The sequence below is a fragment of the Danio rerio genome, chromosome 7 (assembly GCF_052040795.2).
Source record: "Danio rerio strain M-AB ecotype USA chromosome 7, GRCz13ab, whole genome shotgun sequence".
Classification (NCBI taxonomy): domain Eukaryota; kingdom Metazoa; phylum Chordata; class Actinopteri; order Cypriniformes; family Danionidae; genus Danio; species Danio rerio.
In genome coordinates, this window is record NC_141027.1 from 74,427,044 (window position 1) to 74,446,034 (window position 18,991).

Genomic DNA, 18,991 nt, shown 5'->3' on the forward strand with positions numbered 1-18,991 from the left:
TAGTAGCTATATTAGCCTACTATAAAAATGACTAAGTTGGCTACAAATACATAATGAGTCTTCATGATTAAATAGCCACTGAAATCAGGTGGTTGGTGTTTATTTAGTTGTCATTTAAACACTTCAGCACAGCCTCTGGTCTTTCAGTGGTATTAATTTGATAATTTCTTCTTGTGGTCCATCAGAGTTCACATACCTGCATAAAAGTGCATTGAATATCGGTCACATCACAGGCAATTAAGTACGCTGGCACTGAATTAATGTCCTTGGTTTGCTGATCGGTGATGTTACCTGCCATTTTAATAGCCCTTTCCTTCACCGTCTTAGCGGAGAGAGGTATATCTTTAATTTTTTGTATTATCTTGATTTTGTTTATGAAGTCTGCAAATAGGTGTTCTAATATGTTAATAAATGACTCCATATAGTCACCATCTGTGAACGGTTTTCCATGCTTTATTATCTTACGGTTTGTATACAACAGCCACCTGCCTGGCGTCCCGCCCTGCTGAAGTCTGTGTCGCAGGCTATGACGCTAATCTTCGTTGACAGAAATGTTGAAATTAAATATTAATTCTACACACTTTTACAGCATTTGAAAACGTTAAAAATGTTTGTCCTCCTATAGAAATCATATTAAAACAAAAATATATACTAACCTTCCCCATCTTTTTGAACATTTTTGAAAAAGCTCCAGGGAGCCACAAGGGCAGCGCTTAAGAGCCACATGCGGCTCTAGAGCCGCGGGTTGCTGACCCCTGCCCTAGCTGCTTGCACTCTCAGCAATCCCACTTTTTTCATTTATTTATTTATTTGACTATAGCTTCACTCTTTTTATTAATTATTTTGCTGCAGCTCCGCTCTTTTTATTTACCTTCTCGCAGCCCCGGGAGCAAAATGCAGGCCGCAGGTTAACTAACGTTAATGATGATGATGTAACTATCGACCCCAAACAGCGGCACCTTAGTAAGAATTCGAATAACTAATATTAATGAATAATAAAGCTGCTCAATGAAAATCAGATGATTCACTACATTAATAAATCTGACATCACTTGATCAGAAATCTAAAAAGGGGAGAAAAAAATTAAGCCATCAAAAGAAAGTAATGCTGTGTCTTAAAGATCACAAATCATTACTTCTTTTTTATGCCCACAATTTAAGTGCCATTGTGGACCAGTGTTTAGCACGTTGCGATTCAACGCTGATTACCCGTGTTCGAATCTCACCTGAAAATTTATTATTTTTTTATTAATGTTAGAACATATAATCCATTAGGGCTGTTGAACATTTGAATTTCTAAAGCAGCTGTTTTCTTAAAAAAAGACGTGATAGTGCCATTAGAAACTGAATTTAAATCAGTAGTGAACTGAGGTAGGCCGGTCTGTCTTGAAACTCCAGGGCTGAAAATGAGTCCCACTCCGGCCCTGGCCCACACCTAACCCCACCCCTCACAGTGAGGTCACTAGCTCCATTGAGTGCACTGGGTCTGACATTGCATCCATGAGATATGCAATCTCAGCTTGCATTATCATGGCTGCATCCAGATACTATTGGGCCTACCTTATGTTGTGTTTTGTACAAAAATGTACCTAAATTAGGGGTTTTGCTACATTTACATTGTATTTAATGTGTTTTGAATGTAAATGGCAATTTAAATTGATTAAAAAATGATTGATGTTATGAATGTTTATTAAAACAAGTTATGTAATATCAATATGTTGTAGCCATTGAGAACTGCTGGTATAAATGTCACCTTTTAGGACACATGCCCCCAACCCCCCCTTCTTTTATTTTTATTTTTTTTATAATGCATGTGCAAACATCATTCACATAATACTTGCTGCGTAGCATTTATTACATTGAAACATAAATATACAGCTTACCTGATTCAGTGTGATGGCTGAGCCTGTTTCTGTAAGGACAACATGCTAATCTGTGGTTGGATTCCTGACACGACAAATCGTAAATTTAGTCATTTAGTCATTAAATCGTCGTCCACTGTCAATAAGCATGAGCCATAGCATACTTGCTTTTGATGCACGTACAAACAGAAAATGCTGCTTCGCAAAGTCAAGATCGCAGAGCCCTAACGGTGTGGTTCAAGTCGAACATTGAGTATGTTAACATGGGTACAATACTTTAATACGATTTTAATACGATTAAGACAATACTCTCATTAGAGTCTACCATATAAACAGCGATTTTTGATTACCTTAAAGTCATAACTGAACTAAACAGAAATGGAATAAAGACGTGGAGTATGCAGATTTTAGTGACATTTTTGAAGTAAACACCGCAATCAAACTATTACCGTCATGTAGGACTTTTCGCCGCATTTGTGTCAGTAAAAGACCGCATACACACACACACATCACGAAATGCGGAGGTATTTTAACTTTTTTATTCGGCTTTCCATTAAAACAACACTCTTTCACCTGTCCTTACTTTATATTTGCGTCTAAAACCCCAGTTTGTCAAGGGGACGTGAATGAAATGTTCATGTGTGAAAGTGAAACTTGAAAATGAATTACAGTAAAATTAAAATTAAATTAAAATCGAAAAATTAAAGATGAAACACCCAAAATTACATGAGCCTCTGCAGGAAACGTGAATAGCCTGGTGACGTAACATTCAAAAAGCAACAACTTAATTATATTATTGTCTTATTAAGGTAAATATCTGATGTAAACATAGTCAGTAGTGTCTGAAAAAGTAAATGAAAGATCCAGGAGGGCATCCTGCTGATTTGATTCAGAAGGCCACTTTTTTGTCAGACGGCTCACCGGTCCATTTTATTTGTATGTATTTTACTGGAACGCATTAACTCTACAGGTGCCTGATAGTTAGCTGTGGAACTAACGTTAATCATATTCCCTCTAGTGAACGCATAAAAATTGTCATCATAATTTACTCGAGTACAGTTTGAAACCCCGGCCTTAGATTACTTTCTCTATTTTCATGATCCTTCTACCTACATGATCCTTCCCATTGTCTTACCATACTGTAAAGCCTCTGAAAACACATACAGGCCTCTGATCTCAGTTTTACTTCTTCACAGTCTGCATTTACAGTAGCGCCAAAGAGCATAGAATCACCAAGAGGCGACACTCTTGTGTAATTTGGGAAACAGCCACTAGAGGGCGCGGCGGCCATTTTGGAATGAAAACTCCAATAGAACAACAGCATATTATAAGTCTGTAAAATAAACAATTAAAAGTGCTGATGATTGTGATAATAAGTGTTGTATTGTCGTCTTTCAGGTTGTATCTCTGCTTTAATGTGGTTTTTAAATAAATAAATAAAAAACAAAGCAGCTGCTTGCCATCGCGGCAGTAATGAGATCCAATGGACGGCCAATCACTTTCACTCCAAAATGGCGGAATCCAGAGCTGTTGCAATGGAACGTTCTATTGAGTGTCGCCTCTTGGTCATTCTAAGCGTTTTGGTAGCACTTTCAAGGCAAGATTCAGTTTTATGCCACTTTTAAATTTTGTTGCAGCTGTTTCTGTTTGTTAGCGACAGATGATAGAGGCCATGATCTTTAGCCTCCTTGTTAGAGCAACTGACTCCCATGCGGAAGGTTGGCTGTTCGATCCCAGCTCGGAGCGGATTGGGTGGTGTAGGACCAACAGGTTACACAAAAATGCCACTACATCACTGTTTTAGAAATATTACAATAAAAAAAATGTCTGAAAGACCTGCAAGATTTCTTTCATAATCTACTGTCTTCTCAAAAGTAAAAAAACTAATTATTATTAATAATGATAATAATATTTTTTTTTCTGAATATGTTCTGCCCTAAGGATGAGGTGGAACCATAGACTGTAAAATATATGGACGTAGTATCCGTGACGTCACCCATAGGTTTCTAAAGAGCGCAAAAGAAGCCACAAGTAGGCGCGGCCAACCGTCGCCATTTTGTTCGCGCGTCATCACGCCGACGGCGGGATACCAAACATGGGCAAAGAGGCGGAGAGTGAGCGGAGCTACACGACGCATGTTGCATTTAGGTTGGACCTGGTTCAGACACCTGGTTTACTTTGGGAGAACGCTTAATACTTTATCACTTGTGACTCGTTTGTGTTCTGACCACTTGTGCTTAGTTGTACACTATATCAATAAAGTGTTTAGTCTTTTAAAAACACTGCTGTAATACATTGAGCCACTAAACATTGTTCTTATGATGTTTCTCAACAGGAGGAAAACGCGAATTACATCCAAACACTTCAGATATAGTCTGTATTAGTTAATGTAAGACTATTAATGAAATCCAGCATAACGCTGTATGACAACGCTTCAGATGACTGTTCTAGAGCCTACAGCTAATCAGTCTGACAGATTCTGGAGTGCATTACAGCTCTAAATATAAATATAAACGATAAATGATCTTAAATAAAACAAATACATGTATAGAGATGGTATATAAGTATATAAATTTACTCACATGGGGAACGGAGGCCACGTGAACGGTTTGTGAGCACAATTAAGTGCACTCAGCATGACATTCCATCAAATAATTGTAGGAAACAAGTCCAAAAGGCAGTTGACTGTGTAAAGCCACATAAAACAACACAGAAATACGATAAATATGCCGAGTTCAGTGGCTAATCTGCAGGATTCAGCTGAGGTGACGTAACGGCGACCAGCGAGACCTAGCTGTCACTCAAGTGACCACGCCCTTAATTATGCAAACTTAATATAACTTAATATAAAGGAAAAGGATGAGTTATAAAAAAATTCACCCCCCTCACAGTTGTCATGAAGGGTAATATTAGCTGTATTAACCAAAACTTTTTTTGTACCAGGCTGTAAACACCTTTTTTTCTGCTGTAAAGTTGGCCATTCTAACAGTGGGCTCAATTGAAATTTGCTCTGTTTTGGAGCCAGTAGCGGATAAGGCTAGCAAAATTTCGGATGAATTGCAGTTTTAGTTACTTCCGTATTGGCTTCCTGAGAGAGAGCGGGAGGTTGCCGCTTGGGTGGAACATTTTTTAAAACCAAAACAGCCGCCGTCCAATTATAGTCTTCTATGATTAGTATTTTGCAGTCAAAAACACGACGTTTGTAGAGGAAAAAAAAAAAGAAATAAATGCCATCTGACAGTATGAGTGGATGAATGTTAGAAGGAAGCAACTCTTGGCAGGTGCTTCTCTGATCTGAGGGAAGTCAGATGAAAATAAAGCAGAGAGCGAGACAGGAGGAGGAGGTGGGGGGGAAGTGAATTATCAATCTGCTTTACATTTGAAGGTGATTAGAATTCTTCATTTCTTTTGTGCGGACCTGGGCAGAAAGAGGCGAAACGCTGTGGGGTGACGGGTTAATTGAAGAATAATACCCTTCAGAATGATGGATTTTGGTGACTTGAGATGTCAGAATCCATTATGGGAAATTTAAATTTGCAATTAAAGTAGGAGGTAGGGTACGAGATTCTCTCCTTTTAATTTTCCTTCTCCAATCACCCCCCAGCCCCCCACTTTATTAATAATGCTCCGCATTACATGTCCGGCCACCCTATTACGTTAGCGTCCACTTCCCTATGTTTGGAGGGAACATAAGACTTGATTAATATTCTGATGCGTAAGTACAAGAAGAGGGACCGAGCAGCTTTAACTAACCCACAAGTCCAGACATTCATTTAGCTTCTGGTTATATTTTGATTAGTTGGCTCTTATCTCTCCGGTCCGCAGTTGGAATTTTCTGTCGAGACAAATGTTGTACCAAAGGGCACTTGATCTCTGACCCCAGAGGAATCTCTTTGGTGCTGAATGTGTGAGACTGTGGTCATTTCTGCGGTAAGGAGAGTTGCTCATAGTAATGCAATGCAACACAATCGCATGAGGTGACTTACTGTATGAAGTGTGTGTGTGTGTGTCTTTGTCACCTGTTTTCATTTCTCATGCTCTGAAGAATGTTGACACTCAGTATGCTGGAGGCGGAGGACGACAACACTCGAGTCTATAAATTCCACAGATAAAGAGATGCTCATTTGAAAGGGTCAAATCATGATCAAGTTTATTTGCTGTTATTTCACTCATGTCTGCGGCGCTGATGAACACAACCTTGCATTACATTAAAGCAAAGAAGCCTCATGTCTTATATTCAGACCTATATATTATTGTTTATCTTCTGTGGATCGCAAGGTTCAGGTTGCACTTTTTCATACAGCCCAGACTAAAGAGCTGCAAGAGAAATCTGCATAATAAAACGTTGTGTATTATAGATGTATTCTATTCAACCACTATATTCCAAATAAGCTTTTTATACTTGAACCCCTTCAGACCCTGCATCGGACATCACATGACATCCCATTTTTCTGAAATTTGGAACATAATTGAGGTCTGAAGGGGCTCAAATATTCTGGGATGTTTTAACCCAAGGTTGGGTCAAATGTGGACAAACCCATCTGCTGGGATTCAGTCATTCACTCATTTTCATTTGGCTTAGTCTCTTTTATAGACGTCTCCACAGTGGAATGAACCACCAACCATTTCAGTATATGTTTTACACAGCGATGCCCTTCCAGCTGCAATCCTGTACTGGGAAATACACATTCACACCCACTCATACAGTATGGACAATTTATTCATTCATTCATTTTTCCTTCGGCTTTGTTCCTTTATTTATCAGGGGTTGCCACAGCGGAATGAACCGCCAACTATTTCAGCATATGTTTTATGCATCGGATATTCTTCCAGCTGCAATCCAGTACTGGGAAACACCCATTCACACACACACACACTCATACACTATGGACAATTTATTCATTTAATAATTTTCCTTCAGCTTAGTCCCTTTATTTATCAGGGGTCGCCACAGCAAAATGAACCGCCAACTATTCCAGCATATATTTTATGCATTAGATATCTTTCCAGCCGCAACCCAGTACTGGGAAACAGCCATTCACACACACACTCTCATACACTATGGACAATTTATTCATTAATTTTCCTTTGGCTTAGTCCTTTTATTTATCAAAGGATGCCACAGAGGAATGAACTGCCAACTATTCTAGCATATGTTTAATGCAGCGGATATTCTTCCAGCTGCAATCCAGTACTGGGAAACACCCATTTACACACACTAATACACTATGGACAATTATTCATTCAATAATTTTTCTTTCGGCTTAGTCTTTTTATTTATCAGGGGATGCCACAGCGGAATGAACCGCCAACTATTCCAGCATAATGTATGTTTTATGCAGCGTATATTCTTCCAGCCACAACTCAGTACTGGGAAACACCCATTCACACACACACACACACACACACACACACACACACACACACACACACATATACACTATGGACAATTTATTTATTAAGTTTCCTTCGGCTTAGTCCCTTTATTTATCAGGGGTCACCACAGCAGAATGAACCACCAACTATTCCTGCATGTTTTTTGCAGCGGATATCCTTCCAGGCACAACCCAGTACTGGGAAACACCAAAACACACCCATTCACACACACACACACACACACACACACACACACACACACACACACACACATACACTAAGGACAATTTATTCATTCATTCATTTTCCTTCGTTTAGTCCTTTTATTTATCAGGGGTCGCCACAGCCGAATGAACCGCGAACTATTCCAGCATATGTTTTATGCAGCGAATATCCTTCCAGTCACAAAACAGTACTGGGAATCACCCAAACACACTTATTCACACACATGCACTATGGCCAATTTAGTTTATTCAATTCACCAAGCGAATGTGTTTGAACTATGGGGGAAACCGGAGCACTCGGGGTAAACCCACGCCAACACGGGGAGAACATGTATACTGTAGACACAGACATGTCAACTGACACAGCCAGGGCTTGAACCTGTGACCTTCTTGCTGTGAGCGCTAACCACTGAGTCACCGTGCTGCTCCAACATAAACATCAAAATATAAAAGAATCAATGATTATTACAACACAGCAACAGCAACTTGTATGTTTTAGGAAGCAAGTGCTTGATATCATCACACTTTAACGTCCTTGGCATCAATTTTATAAAACCCTCTGCAAATGGTGACTTTTTTACATTTTATAATTGATGACCCAATCTAATTCTCCTCCATCACTAGCTGCAGGGCATCATTTCTTCTCCACTAGCGTCACAAATTGATGACCTTTTCCTAAGCACTCTTCCATCTGCCAATGGTCAGTCAAACAGATAGTCTCTTCCCAAACTCACACTATTGGCTGAGCCAGTTTAAACATCACTTTACGGCTCCGTCTAAAATTGCATACCTTTTTAAAAGGGACAGTTCACCTAAAAAGTCAAGTTTAATCACTATTTTCTTACTCAAGAAAGTCGTCACCTCGGAATTATAAGGTTCTATCTGCGTTCTGAATGATTTTGAGATATTGAGCTTCAAAGTTTTTGCATTCCATAGCAAAAAGTATAACTGTAACATTTTTTTAAAACAACTTATAAAAAACATCCCATAATGTAAATAAGTTATGACTTATAAGAATATGTCAATAACTCAATTTTGACAAAAATGTCAGATAAAACCTTATAATTCTAAGGTGACGAAGTGTTTCCAAACCTTTATGAGTTTCTTTCTTGTGTCGAACACCAAAGAAGATATTTTGAAGAAAGCTGAAAATCAGTAACTATTGACATCCATAGTACACTCAATGTTTTTTAACTTGTTAAAACTATTTAAAATGAGCTAAAACAACAAAATTCTTGAGATTTCATTATAACAATATGGAAGTAAATAATTACATCCTACATTTTATAAATATCTTAACAGAAAAACTAAAAAAGTCATTAAGGTTTTGAGCAAGTGAAGGGTGAATAAATTATGAAAGCAAATTCTGTCTTGAAATAAATATTTTTTGTGTGTTTAAGAAAAAATAAGGTATTTTGAAGAAATTTCCAGAAAATCTGGAACCATTGACATCCATAGAAGGAAAAAAAAAAAAAAAAAAAAAAAAAATATATATATATATATATATATATATATATATATATATATATATATATATATATATATATTGAGCAAAAAGTAAGAAAGTAAAATCAAGAAGGTAAATTATGTCTTTTGTTAAACAGAAGAAACTTTTTTTCAGGTTTTGAGCAAGTAAAGGGTGAGTAAATAATGAAATTAAATTCTTACTGAACACAAAATAAGATATTTAGAAGACAGCTGAAAATCTGTAACCATTGACATCTATAGTAGAAAAAATTATATTATGAAAGTCAAGTTACAGGTTTTCAACATTTTTCAAAATATCCTAACAGAAGAAAGAAACTCGTTAAAGTTGAGCAAGTAAAGGGAAAGTTAATGATGAGAGAAAATTCTTTCTTTAAAGAAAATAAAAAGTAAAACCAAGAAAGTAAATTCTATCTTGTGTTGAAAACAAACAAAATATTTTGAAGAAAGCTGAAAATCGGTAATCATTGACATCCATAGTAAAAAAAAAAAATGAAAGTCAAGTTACAGATTTTCAACATTTTTCAAAATATCTTAACAGAAGAAAGAAACGTGTAAAAGTTTTGAGCAAGTAAAGAGTGAGTACATGATGAAAGTAAATTCTTGAAAGAAAGTAAGAAAGTAAAATCAAGTCAATTCTTTCTTGTGTTGAATAAAATCTGTAACCATAGACATACATAGTAGGGAAAAACAATATGAAAGTCAATAGTTACCAGTTTCAAACATTTTTCAAAATATCTTAGAAGAAGAAAGAAACTCGTAAAGATTTAAAGCAGGTAAAGAGTGAGTAAATGATGAAAAGTAAATTCTTGAAAGAAAGTAAGAAAGTTCTCTTTCATGGAAAGAAAGAAAGTTCTCTTTCATAGCTTCTACACTCTGGAATAGCCTTCCTGATAACGTCCGAGGCTCAGACACACTCCCCCAGTTCAAAACTAGATTAAAGACCTATCTGTTTAGTAAAGCATACACTCAATGCATCACCTAGCGGGTTCCACACAGGCTTCTGCATCTTGCTTATACACTATGAACAGCAGCTACGCTAATTATTCTCTTTATTCTCTATTTTCACCTGGGGATACTCATCCCGAGGTCCTCAGATTAGGCGAAGTCACTGATTGGATCCAAGACCAGCGACGTGATGATCCCAAGGATTCCATATCCGGGACCAGGCCATATCCTGAGCTGCTGCTGCGCTGATATTCGTGGGGAGTGGAGAACATGTGTCTGATTCCAGCGACGCTCCAGGGACAGACGAGTCTTCATTGAGGCCATCTTCCAGCATAAACCACGGCGAATGAAGTTCTGCACAAGACTTTTGGCCAGCGGAGAAATTAAAATGGTCGTGCCCAACTGAGTCTGGTTCTCTCAAGGTTTTTTTTCTTCTCCCATCAGGTGAAGTTTTTTTTCCCTCTCCGCTGTCGCCACTGCCTCGCATGGTTCAGGATTGGTAGAGCTACGCATCGATGAATTTGCTCTTCAGTGTTTGAACTCTCAGTAATGATTAAATCACACTGAACTGAGCTAAACTGAACTGAACTGAACTTAAACACTAAAACCTGAACCACACTGTTCCAGTTACTATGACCATTTATGTGAAGCTGCTTTGACACAATCTACATTGTAAAAGCGCTATACAAATAAAGCTGAATTGAATTGAATTGAATTGAAGAAAGTAAAATCAAGTCAATTCTTTCTTTTGTTGAACACTAAAGAAGATATTGTCAAGACAGCTGAAAATCTGTAACCACTGACATCCATAGTAGAAAATAAAAACAATTTGAAAGCCAGTGGTTACAGGTTTTCAGAAGAAAGAAACTCATAAAGGTTTTGAGCAAGTAAATAGTGAGTGAATGATGAAAGTTAATTATTTCTTGAAAGTAAGAAAGTAAAACCAAGAAATTAAACTCTTGTGTTGAAAACACCCAGTGAGAGAAAACAATATGAAATTCAATAGTTACATGTTTCTATTCATTCATTCATTCATTCATTTATTTTCTTGCCAGCCTAGTCCCTTTATTAATCCGATGTCGCCACAGCGGAATGAACCGGCAACTTTTACAGCACGTTTTCACGCAGCGGATGCCCTTCCAGCCACAACCCATCTCTGGGAAACACGTTTCCAACATTTTTCAAAACATCTTAACACAAAAAACAAACCCATAAAGGTTTTGAGCAAGTAAAGAGTGAGCAAATGATGACAGAAGTACATTTTCTGTGGGTGAACTGTTCCTTTAAAAGAGGCACAATGACAAATGTGGAAATTATTCATCACTTGTGTGTGTTTTTAATTCAGCTGAGCTGGGGAAAACTCTGATCAGGCGCAATATTTGGGTGACTGCACACAAACACGGCAGACAGAGGAGCGGGGCGAGTAAATTCTGCCTGTCTTACGCTTTTTCGCGAGGAGGCAATCTTCGCCGAAGCGCTAATGCAATAGCCAGTGTCAGCTACTTTATCATCACTCGAGGTGACAAATGGGGGACGAGAACATCTCAAATTTTCCAGCAGGCCAGCAGGTACGGGCTCAGATGAGAAAGCCGATAGTTAGACTTTTAGGCAGAGGGAAGAGAGGCAGGACAGAGGGCACCGAGCTGGCAGAAAGAGAATTTACTGTATGTGCTTGTGTTTTAGCAGCTGGTACCTGCGTGTAACAATGACAGCATAATGAATTGAGACAAATGCATTTTTTATTGCCTCCCCTTTCCCTTAAGCCCAGTTCGCTGCACTTAGCATTCAGCAACCCCCCCGCCCCGATCATCCAGACAGCTGGAAACAGAATTCATCCGATTTGTTCTGCTGCAACTCTTTCTCTCTCTCTCTCTTGCTCTCTCACGCTCACTGTTGTAATAGGATCTGCAAGAATCATTCAAAGGCTAGATATAATTTACTGCTCTTTGTGCACAACACCCCCACCCCCCCACCACCACCACCTATCCCCGTCCTCAATCGCACAAGGTGCCCTGCGGATGAACTAATCACACTTGAAATATTATTTCTCCGTCTTATTCCCCCGTTTTATGAACAGCTCTGGTTTTATGGTGCAATGGGTTTAACCCCTGCCTAGGCGCGCACACCAGCTCGTGGATGTGTTTGCTGCAGGGCTACGGGGGAGATAATGGAGATAAACGGTCGCAAACATCTTCCTGTTCATCATCTACAACTGGCTACGTCGCGACAAAGATCCGTTCTTAATTTCTGGGGGTATACCTGCAGCTTAATTTCCCCAGAGATGCGCTTTAATATGTAATGAAAATAAAGGCAGCAGAAAAGAGAAACAACTCCCTGTTGTCAGGAGCTTGTCACCATCAGAAAAGAGGACATTGTGTGAATATGGTACTGTTCTTTATAGTCATTAAAGTTTGAATGCATTTATAATTAAAAATAGCAAGTTTAAACACTCGCTTCTTGAGAATTTGGTTTTGTTTATCTCAGAGGACACAATCTACTGATTGATTTTTAATGTTCATTCATTCATTTTCTTTTCAGCTTAGTCTCTTTATTAATCTGGGGTCACCACAGCGGTATGAACCGCCAACTTATCCAGCATGTTTTATGCAGCCGTCTCTGGGACACATACATACACACTCACTCACACTCATACACTACGGACAAATTAGCTTACCCAATTCATGTACCGCATGTCTTTGGCCTGTGGGGGAAACCAGAGCACCCGGAGGAAACCCACGCAAACATGCAAACTCCACACAGGAACGCTAATTAATCCAGCCGGGGCTTGAACCAGGGACCTTCTTGCTGTGAGGCGACAGCACTACCTACTGCGCCATCGCGTTGCTGTTCATTCATTCATTTAGTTAGGTCACCATGTATATTGGCGGACTTGAGACGCAGAGAGGAGTTAACAACGACGGCGGGGTTTGAGTCTGGAGAAAAATGGTTCCAGAAAGCCGGTAAGACAAAAACAGAAGCCAAAAAATGAAATAAGTAAATAACAGTGTGAGAATGTGGTAAAATCTGAAAACGTGGTAAAAATCAGGTCTTTTCTGGATTGCTTTTGAAAACTGTCGGTTGGGTTTAGGCAAGTGGGTGAGTTGGGTCAGTCTGTGCTTTTAAAAACACTATTAGTTGGGTTAAGGGAAGGAAGAGGTCAGCTGATTGGGTCTGCCAATCAGTCAGTGGACACTGGCCTCTGGTGGATTTACGCAACAACAGCAGGTGCCAATGGCACTGGCGAGAGAAATTCGAGATCTTGAAAAGGGTAAACAGTGGTCTCTGGTGGATTCGCGAAATCAAAAACTGCAAAAAAAGTTCCAAGTAGGCTATCTACACCAAGGCTAATACGTACGCACACCGGATTTACTATAGCAGCGGCCGTTCCCATATCACGTCTTTTCCACTTGCAGGTTTATTATTGCTAATGTAAGTATGACAATATGCGCGCACAAGCGGAGCAACGTGCTTGCATTTTTCTGGGCACATGCAGTAAAAAACATCTCGCGGTGAGAGTTGTGCGTGCCTTTCAGTGCAATGTTAACAAAAGATATGTTAGACGAATTCTTATTAAAATGATTATGTATGCAGGATTACAGATGGCAACAACAGTTAATCTAAATGAGGGTTTTTCAAAGTCTAAGACAGTGGGCCTCCCTTTTGACACAACTTATCCATTGGCGCCCCCCTCCTCCCAAACACGCACACACACACACACACACACACACACACACACACACACACACACACACACACACACACACACACACACACACACACACACACAAAATTCTGGAGGTTTTCCTGCTACCTCATCATGCTTGGATTCAAGGTGTCGCTGAAGTTTAGCGGGTCTCATGCTGTCATTAGCCAAAATATCTTGACAAAGCACACATAAAGGTCGTGGTTCATCAGCTGGTCCTGTCCACGTAAATCCTAAACTGAAATACTGATCATCATATCGTCGTCTTTTGGGTTTAAGCCCTAAACTTAAAGGCTTTGAATCGGGGGGTCTCAGAAACTGATCCATTGTATTAGCAGCATAGACTGTAAATTAGCAGGCATATACTTGTATTGGCGGGCTTGCCAAACAGAAGCGAATTCACAGCTATGGCCTTCTGGGTAAAAAAGGTTTTCTTATTTTTTACGTATTATTTTTTTAGCTTTGTTTAATTAAAACGTTTAAAAATAATAAAAAATACATATAATAATTAAACTTAATAATTATATTATTATTATATAATATTTTTCCCGCGCCTCCCCTGACATGCTCTGGCGCCCCCCAGGGGAGGCGCGCCTCACACTTTGAAAACCCCTGATCTAAATACCTACTCACCTAATATAAAGCTTGAATTTACATTAGACGTGATAAGCATGAAACCATCATTATTTTTCAGACTATAATTGTCAACCAAAATCTATAATTGCTGCATCCCTAATTGTTATGCAGGTCATAACACAAAATATGAATGTGTCTGAATGTACAAAAAGGCATACTTCAGCAATGCACTGATTTTGTTGTGCTCTGAAATACACCATTTGAATGTTTGAAAAAAAAAAAAAAAGTGTTGGACAATGCAGTGTTATCATGTTGTTTGAAAATACAATATATTCACATGTTAATGTAGAAAAAGCCAACGTGGGTGTCTTTATGAGCACAAATACAGCATATGGGCTCTTATATGCAGTTGTGTTATCACTCATATAGCAAGTCATATCTCTCTGGCCCTTCGTTTGGGATGCTTTTCATGAACCTGCCCCCATGACAAACTAATTGACCAGTCCTGTCCTAGGATGTATATGGCACTCTCCAGAAATGTACATAGCGGTACGTTTTCAGAATGAGCCTGGGTTGACAAAAGAGGTGAGTCATCTAATTAGGATATTTGAAAATAATAATTATAATAATTAGCGGTAATGTAAAATATAAAAATATATAAATATAAAATAATAAATTAATTAAATAAAATAAAAACTTGTGCTGCACTGAAAGCATTGAATACTAAAGATATACAGTACAATTATAGAGTTTGGGGTTCTTATTCGCTTATGCAGTGCAGAAGAACAGCATCAAGACAACTCTCAGAAAGACAGATTGTGTGCCAGTGCTGGTTGTGGGAAAGAGACCGAAATTTGTATTGATCTCTGAAGGGACAGCAGTGGTCTGGATTAAGAGTGAAGTCTTTAAAGCCGTATGGGGCATTACATCATCAAAGAGCTCCCCGGGCCTCATTGGCCAAACACAATACAGGTAAATGGATTTGGAGAGAGAAACTGACCTAATTACTGGAACATCGTTTGGAGAAGTATAAATGTGATTGTATCTCAGCACATTCAAGTGTTCCTCTCAAGCTTCATATTTGTGTTATAATGTTAAATCTTTATATGCACGATCCTTAACACGGGTCTTTATTCATTATCATCTTTAATGATTGTTTAACAGTTCCCTGACCCAAAACACCCAATTGGTTGACTTGACTAATAAGAATAAAGTCTGGTCAACGTTGCAGCTTATTCCGCACAAAAACAGACACTCAAGGCCATAACACAAAACAGCTAGCAAGAATGAAGGCTGTAGCTGTGCTGTTTCCTCATGCCACCTGCGTCTGAGCCAGGGGCGGACTGGGACTAAAAATCAGCCCTGGCACTATAGCCGCACCAGCCCACATTACCACAACGACACAGCCCCATCCACGGACACGCACATTCACTACTTATATTGGTGTACAGATGGTGAAATAATATAAGCAGTTCCATATGTAATAGATATTTAAACATTTAATGTGTGTGACTGGAACAAAAACAACCAGTTTATAACAAATTTATCCATATAGTCATTTTATTCATTCATTTTCTTTTTGGCTTGATCCCTTTATTAATCAGGGGTCGCCACAGCGGAATAACCGCCAACTTATCCAGCAGATGTTTTATGCAGCGGATGGCCTCCAAGATGCAACCCATCACTGGAAAACCACTACACACACACACATTCACAAACATGCACTATGGACAATTAGGCCTACCCAATTCACCTATAGCACATGTGTTTGGACATGTGAGGAAAACCGGGAGAAAACCCACGCAAACATGCAAACTCCACACAGAAACAGCAACTTTCAAGACCATTTCAGTTAATTTTCTGCATTTAGCAGTGTTTGATTTTAGAGCAATTTTTTGCTTTCTCTGAATTTTTCGGCCCCGGCTTTAATTTTTACCGTCCATCTCTGACAATAAGCTTGTGTTGAACTTACTGTTTGTTTGACATTCTTGCCAGATTTTGATTACGTCCACGTAACCTCTAATTGGGTCGACTCATCTTGAAACCAGCCAGCCATTGCCAATTGGGCCAATGCTTAACATTTAATATTATTATTACTACTATCATCATCATCATCATAATATTCACATCTGTGTTTCAATCAGCTCCATTTTTCAGTAGTCAGGGCACTGATCAGGGAGTCAGCCATTTTCAGAAAATTATTCAGTGCATTGAAACAATATCTAACTAAAATGTCCCACAATGATTTGATGCTCGCTATGTTCAGGATTTTTAAGCGCAAAACATGAATTATGAACCAAATCACCAATTTTAACGATTGAGACATGTTTAAAAAGAGACATAAACACAGTTAGACAGTTATAGAACAATCTAGCAATCATTTGTAAATGATTAATGGTTAAAATGTTGCTGGTATATTTACCAATTTATTTATTTATTTTTATCTTTAATGTGCTTTTAAAAATATTATTCAAAAATTACAGATTTTTTATATCCCAGTCAGTGTCTCAATATCTAGCAAACCAGGCTCATCATTGTCCTTACCAGTGCCCAAATTCATGTAAAAACCTACTAATCTAGGACCTTGGGAGCCTGGGAGAAGATTGAGACGTGCCTTAGGACTCAAGATTCAAAGTCAAAAAAATTCCAGACTTTCTCAGGTAATCATCAAAACATTGCTTGTGTAGCATTTTGAAAAATAAAAGTATTGATTAGTTGGTTTTTACTTCGTTAGGAAAGTAAAAGTTCTACATCTGTTTTTGCCAACCCAGGCTCATTCTCATTCTGATTACGTACCCCTATATACATATCTGGAGAGAGCCAAATACATCCCAAATTTCTCTCATGAATGTCATTGTCGCCTTCTCTTCTCCTGTAAATTCACCAGAGGCCGCTGTCAAGTGACTGAATGACAGATCAATCCCCCCACAAACCCCTTCGCTAAATCCAATCAGTGGTGTTTTAAAAAGCACAGATTGACCAGCTCCCAACCACTTTCCTAAACTCAACCCATAGTGTTTTCAAAAGCAATCCAGGGAAAATAAAGCCATTGCCTGATTTTTTACGTTTTCAGATTTTACCACATTCTCAATCTGTTGTTTACGTTTGTTAATTTTTTGGTATTTATTTTTGTCTTACCTGCTTTCTGGAACCGTTCTTCGCTGGAATTAAACCCTGTCATCAATGTCAATTCCTCTCTGTGTGTCAAATCCTCTGAGTCACTGGACAAACTGGTAACAGCCGTCCAAAAAGGAAGACAAAAGGAAAGAATAGGCGAAAAGCCGTCCACATGGAGGTAAGCGGACAGCTGGTAGGTGCGAAAAGGAATAGCGCCAAACCGCCCCGTAGCATTCGTTTTAAAAACTAAATGCAGCCATACATTCCTCTGGCTGTGCAATTGGCGATCTGCAGAAACGTATATAGGGCTACGTTTTCAGAATGAGCCTATGTTAAAGTGATGTCAACAAAGAAATAATATTGTTGCTATGAATAAACTTTCAGAGAAGAGTTCTTAAAACATCCACAGAAATATGGTAACCAATGAACCCTTTTCTGCTTTAAAGAACCATTTGTGTAGTGTAGAGGTTTCATTGATGGTCTTCCTGGAACCGTTGATGCCAATAAATAAGCTTTATTTTTAAGAGCGCAAGATGAAGATGCCAATTTAACATGCTCAATTGACCAAAAAAGCCACTGACAGGGTCCGACTAGTTCTAATGGTGTGGAACACACCACAAAAACTAAGGTGACAGACATTCAGTGACAGCAAAGTATTGGCTAAAAGCCGAATTTCTGCTTGGTGTGTCACAGTCTTTAGACTGGAAAGGAAAGGCTGAGTAATCCTTCACCAACCACCATTTGATTTTCAGGTGATAAATACATAGCATGAAGGTCGCTGGTTTGATTCCCTGCTGGGCCAGTTGGCGTTTCTGTTTGCATGTTCTCCCCTTGTTGACGTGAGTTTCGTGCTCCGGTTTCTCCCACAGTCCAAAGACAAGCAGTATAGCATAATTAAATAAGCAAAATTGGCCTTAGTGTATGAGTGCGTGTGTGAATTGTGAGAGTGTATGAGGTGCTGGGTTGTGCCTGGAAGGCCATACCCTGCGTAAAACATGTGTTGGAATAGTAGGCGGTTAATTCCACTGTGGCTACCCCTGATAAATAAGGGACTAAGCCGATGGGAAATGAATGATGTCGTGATTTGCACAATTTTTAAATAATCTAAGGAGTTAATATTTCTTGCTGGTGCATAAAGTCTAGTGCAGACGTGTCCAATATGCTGAAGTTTCCAGCACAAACCAACTTTAGCATGCTTACTTAAGCTACGTTTATGCGACAGATATGTCGCATTAAAAAAAAAAAATCCCATGAATTTTAAATAAGTTTCATGTTTCAATGAAATTTCTTTCAAAAATGTTTCAGGTCAATACTTTGTTAATAAAATGTACCAGTAAGGAAGTGACACCGAGCTATCAGTGGCTCTGTACTGCATGTCGAATTTGTTGTGTGTAAGATGCGTCTACACTTTTGTTCATAATAGGAAGTAAATTCACAATTTGCTGATGGATTGTTAGCAAACACCTGAACAACAACAACACTATCACGCCACCATAGACCCATTTTACATTTCCGGCTTTCTTAGCAGTGGAACTCATGATAGTTGGGTAATCTTAGAGAGTAGTGAATGGGAGAGGGCCACAAATGAATGTTTTGCAGTCCAATTTGGCCATATAATGACAGAAAAACTCCACGATAGCGTTATCACAACTTTCACTGATTAGAAATGCTGCATTAAAAACACTTGACATAAGTGTTAAC